The following is a 6,359-nucleotide window of genomic DNA, read 5'->3' on the forward strand; positions in this document are numbered from 1 at the left end:
TCTCTCTCTCTCTCTCTCTCTCTCTCTCTCTCTCTCTCTCTCTCTCTCTGTGCGCGCGCGCGCGCGCGCGTGTGTGTGTGTGTGTGTGTGTGTGTGTATGTGTGTGTGTGAAAAACAACATCTCTCCCAAATTCAATCTTAGCAAATTATTTATAAAATTCACCTTTCACAAAATTATTGTTGAATAATTAATGAACTTATGAATAAATATTTAGTTATATTATTTAATGTTAACCGCATTCCCTCCTAAAAGAACTTATTGGCTAATTTATTATAATATAAAAAAAATCCATATGTATATTTTATAACAACTCGTATTTGCAATGAAGTTTAAGTATTATAAGTAATTTATCATTTATTCTTGTCTTGCACGATACGATTTTACATGATCCTTGACCTCAATCTTAATCTACGTATATATATATTTGTTACTGGCAGAAGTTACATTTTACGTTATTTGATTCTGTAAAATTCTCTTATTAGTAGTAAGAAGTAATAAAATTATAAAAAAATCTTATTAAAAGATATTATGTTTTATGTATTTATGATTTTGATCTTGTATTTTAACTAAAAAATTTAAACACGGATTAATTAAACAATATATTAAACAATATATTAAACAATTAATTTTTTTTTTAATTTTAATGTAAATTAATTACAAATAACAAGATTTTCTTACATTCTTTCCTTCACAATATTAAATAAAGGGATTAATTCAGCGCTGCAATTATACATATTAATATTTTCGTTTTCGACCCAAGCGGATTTGCTCCCATTTCAGTTGGATAATGTTCTACTATGGGTTGACGTTACATATTCCATCAATAGAAGAGAATACAACGTTATTAATCCAACCTAGATTGGTGCAAATCCGCTCAAGTCGAATACACTATAAATTTGCTAAAAAAAAGAATATCCAAGAAAGTAGCTGCGGATATCTTCATGACTGAATAATTTATATAGACGAGGATTGTTTGAGCCTAACATAGAAACAAGTATTTTTTTCAAATTCAGTTTTATTTTTTAACATAATCTCCTTTTAAATCGACATACTTTTTCTCAGCTATGCTCACATTTCTTTAATCCATTCAAATAATAGTTAATAGTAGATAGTGGCATCTTGCTCTGCAAAATAGGCTTTCGGATGCGATGATCTCATTCGATAAAAATCTCTGTCTCCTCCGAGCTAAATTTTGAGCCTAGGAAACAGAAAAAAGTCGCTGGGGGCCAGATCTATTGAATACGATGAATGATCAATCAATTCGAACCGCAACTCCTGAATTTTTATACTATTCGATTTTTTGATATTCAATTTTTTTTCATTTTTACAAAATCACTGACATCGACTGACACAAATGATTGTCAAACAACAACTGAGCGTCTAAAATGGCTACAATTTTCACAGATATTTTTTAAAGCATATACGATTGTAGTACCAGAATGTTTTGACGAGTAATGCCATCTTCATGTTGATACTCAAAACTTTTTAAACAACTCTCATATATATATATGAAGATATTTCTTTAATTCTTTTGATCCTGGCGCCGACTACTATCGATGCTGTATTATATTTTTATTATTAATACATAAATGTGAAATAAATAATAAAATCTGATTTTTATTAACAATGAAAAATTTATTTTGTAAAACTGCATATATATCCAATTATCTAAAAAATGAACACTCGTGGCAGACTTCCTCGCACAAGGGAAGCACAATCGCACATTTACGCCGGAACGAAAAGGTTAAATACATATTTAATTTGATGAGTAAATAAAAGTATGATTCAATATAGCCTACCAAAGCTACTTTGTAATTTTGCTGAGTTTGATATTGAAAACTGCAGTGATCAGATTTAAAATAGATAACATTTCTAAATATTAATTAAAAATATAAGATATTTTCAATTTTTATGTTGGTGCAATGAAAATTCAATTATTCGTATACTTATGTAGACATAGCAAATAGGTCATATTGAATGTTAAGCCATATCAAACAATTATCTTCTATATTAGCTTTTTTAATATAATATATTATTATATTAAATTATTATTTATATTTAATATAAATATATTATTTATATTAAAAAAATAAATCAAATATTATTTATATTAAATTGTTAATTATGTTATTATGTGCCCAAATGAATAATATCGGATAAAACAAAAATCATTTATCATTTATCATTTTAATAATAAGCACAAATATTTACATATATATTTTCTATTTACATATATATTTTCATCACTTTCTAATTATATTATTTTTTATCTTAATAAACACAAAATCGGGATATAACGATTCAAAGATGTCTAAAAAAATATCTTTAAAACATTTTTATGAGAATATAAAAACTTATCTTATGTTCCGATTGTAAATTTTGTGTTGTCTAGGACTTTTATTAATTTCATGTGTATTTTAATAATAAATGTTGTATTATAGAAAAATGCGAAAAAATTTCTGTCTTTTTGGAATATATCTTAAAAATAAGGAGTGAATTTCTGAAAAAATAAATATTTTAAGTATTATATATAAAATACCATAAATATAAATAATAAATTTGAATAATAAACGCAGCCTGATGTCATTTTTGTCTATAATAATATATTGATTTTCTAATAAAAACGTATACTCAGATCTCGCTTCTTTACTTATATTTAATAAAATAATACTGTATTATTAAAATAATATGAAAATTTTAAAAGAAATATTCATATAAGGCTGAATAAAAGATATATATTTGAAATATATATTCTTTTCCTATCGTAATCTTTATATTTATTAAAACTGAAAAAAAAATTCTGATTGAAAATGAACGAATCAGAAATTCTGGTTAAATTTGTTAGAATTCTAATTGAGATAATTGGAATTCTGATTGATACAATATTTCTGATAAAATCTACTAGAATTCTTATTGTTACCAGAATAATTATATTAATTCTAGTTATCTTAACTAGAATTCTAATAAACATAAACAGAAAATTCTGATTCGTCTATTTTCCATCAGAATTACTGTTTAATTCTGCCAGATCATTTTTCTCAGTATATATTTCCTATATATATATACAGGAAATTTTTGCGAATAGAGTAATAATGATAACACATATGTAATGTCATTAGATTTAATTTTAATGATAAAATTCTATGTTTTTATCTCGTTAGAGATAAACGTGATTAATTAGACATGTTTTGCACAGACCATATTTCTTATCTTTACATATATATTTTTGTCTTGTTATTTGTAAAGTGAAACCATCATAGAAGCATACAACTTACATAATCGTTTTTTAATATATACTTTATATTATTTAAACATTGCATATTTATAAATTTTAATTTATATTTGAATATTAATCATAGAACTTTATACATAAAATAATATATTTTAATAAATAATTGAGACATAATTTGTTGATTTTAATTTAATTTGTTTATATATTATAGTTATGGTTCTGTAATTTATATAAAGCATAATCATTTATTGACTAGAATTTGTAATATATATTTAGCAGTGATACATACATATAGACTTATATTTTCTATAAATCAGATTTTATGCATTTATTTATTATATATCTATTATTTCCTGTTATGTGTGTGTTTGTGTATATGTGTATGTGTGTCTGTGTAATGAAATAATTAAGAAAGAATTAAGTAAGAAGCATCAATTGTTTAAAATTATATCATTTATTTACTACAACAACATAACGCAAAAATTGCCATGTTTTAATTGCTTAAAAATTGCAGAAAAAAGTTAAAAACATAAATAAAAAAAGAAGAAACATATTTTTATTCCCTTAATCAATTATTGCATTAAAATTAAAATTTCAAAATTAATATTATAAAATTTTAATAATTTAAAACTCATTTTCTAAAAAATGTTGTTGTAACAAATAAGTGATATATGTTAATAATAAATTAAAAATAGATGTTGCATCGGTTTTCTAACAATATCTATTACATACAATATCTATACAATCTTCAATAATTGATAAAATTATATAATATATGAAATTTATGAAACAGTGTCTGCCATCTCAATTAACTATAAATATTTAATTTTACTTGTGATAATAGTGTGTATATTATGTGTGTATAAGTTTATAATTTAAATTTATAATTTCTTACCTAATTTTCTCTTAAAATATAATTAGAGATCTTCTAAAACCTATTTATAAATTTCTACATTCACATTTATAAATTCGCATAACTAAATATACATTATGTTTCTCTGTTATCTTATGCTGTTTATAAATAGTTTTAAATAAATTATTATATAATATATCACATATTATATATATATGTATTTATATAATAATATAAGTATATATATAATATAAATATTATATATATATAAAATAATATAAATATATATATATATATATATATATTGGGCTGTCCGGAAAGTTCATGCCGACTAACCTATATAATTTAATAAATGTATACTACAATTTAAATTTTCTGCGTTTCAATTTTCCTTCAACATCGGCACGAACTTTCTGGACAACCCAATATATAAAATACCAAAGTAGAAGGAAGCATTAGAATGAAGCATTTGATGCATGTAGCAAGTTTTCCTCGAAGACATAAAGTATAAGATATAAAGTAAGGTAATTCGAGGAAAGACGCCACTTTATTTATAATTTTGTTATAGAGCGTTGGCTATATTGACTGTGCAAAAGCGTGGTAAACAATTATCGGCAGAGATGAACATATTCATGCCAAAATCTTGATAAAGATTATACGAAATACGAAAAGAGATAGATCGTGAAACATACTCTTTGTAATATTTGATATATTACAAAGAGTATGTTTCACTAATAGCTAAGGTCTGTATTTTGATGCTTACTGTAAAACCGAACAAATGATATACGGTTTTTAATTAGTGTTCCCTGGAGATTATGTGGATGATATAAATTATAATTTATAATATTCTTATATGCGTAAAAGTCGCAATTGGATATTCCTCTTACACTTCGGGATAAGATGATAATAAATACAAAACACAGTTTTTCCTGCTGAAATCGTCATTAAAACGATTTAACGAATTAAAATTTTGGATACTTTATACAATTCGAAATAGTTTTAAGTTAATGAAATGTTGTTTAAACAAATAAAAAAAGTAGTCCAACTTACTTCCTAAATTACTCTCTTTCATATTTCATCAATTTATATTTTATCATTCCTTTATGTGTTCTTATTGCTTAAATCCTTGATTATAAACTATAAATAAGTAAAATATGCAAGTTTATATTGCATCACATTATTATTTGTTTGTGATATCTTTTTTTAGGAAGTGGCATCTTACCCGTATATATAGGGGGAATATGTCATTTTTGTAAGGTATGACAAATCAATTTTTTTAATAATACGGAACATCAAAAATTTAATTCATTGATCATTTGATTTGTATGAATAAAAAAAATGAATGTAGCTAGAATATAAATAATATTTTTTCATTCATTAATTTTATAACAGAAGATTAAGAAGTTATTCAAAAATAAAGAACTTAAGTATGGCATCTTCCCCTCAATGACCTTACGTGTATATTTTTGTATTTACTTACTTGCATAAAAAGATACGGAAAAAGAGTGTATACATAGTAACACATTAAATAGAGATATTTTAATTGTTATTTATCGTATACAAATATTACGAATAAATATATATATAAATATCATAAATAATAACAATGACAATTTGATATTGATCACAGATTAAGTGTTACTCGTACATTTTTTCTATTAGATTAATCACTAATTATAATGGTACTCATAAATTTTCAATTTTTATTTTTATTTCCAAATTATTATGTGCTAATTAGCAGGATTGGGTAGTGCTAATAGTTAAAAATAATAAGAATCTCATTTTAGACCGTACATGCAAGAATACAATACGAACTAGAAATTGAAATACAAGAGATCCGGGTTTGACTCTCGGCCGAGATAATATTTTTCGCAATAAATTTATTTATAATTTTTCAGCACATTCTTCATCTATCTATTTAATATAATACCTGATTGAGCATCAAATTATTAAAAATTGTTTGTTAATTTAATTTAATTTGTGATATTATTACAATAGTTTAGTTTTTTAATTGCGTTTATAAATCCAGAAAACCAATTCGGCGCGCAGTTCAAATGACTACAAATATAGTATATACATATGCATATAGTACATATATAATACATGTGTGTGTGTGTGTGTGTGTGTGTGTGTGTGTGTGTGTGTGTGTGTGTGTGTGTGTGTGTGTGTGTGTGTGTGTGTGTGTGTGTGTAGTAGTATATATATATAATTAATTAATTAATTAATTAAGTTAAGTAATAACTACTTACTTAAGTTAGATAGTATTAATTTAA

Source organism: Atta cephalotes (assembly GCF_000143395.1).
Source record: "Atta cephalotes unplaced genomic scaffold scaffold00001, whole genome shotgun sequence".
Taxonomy (NCBI): domain Eukaryota; kingdom Metazoa; phylum Arthropoda; class Insecta; order Hymenoptera; family Formicidae; genus Atta; species Atta cephalotes.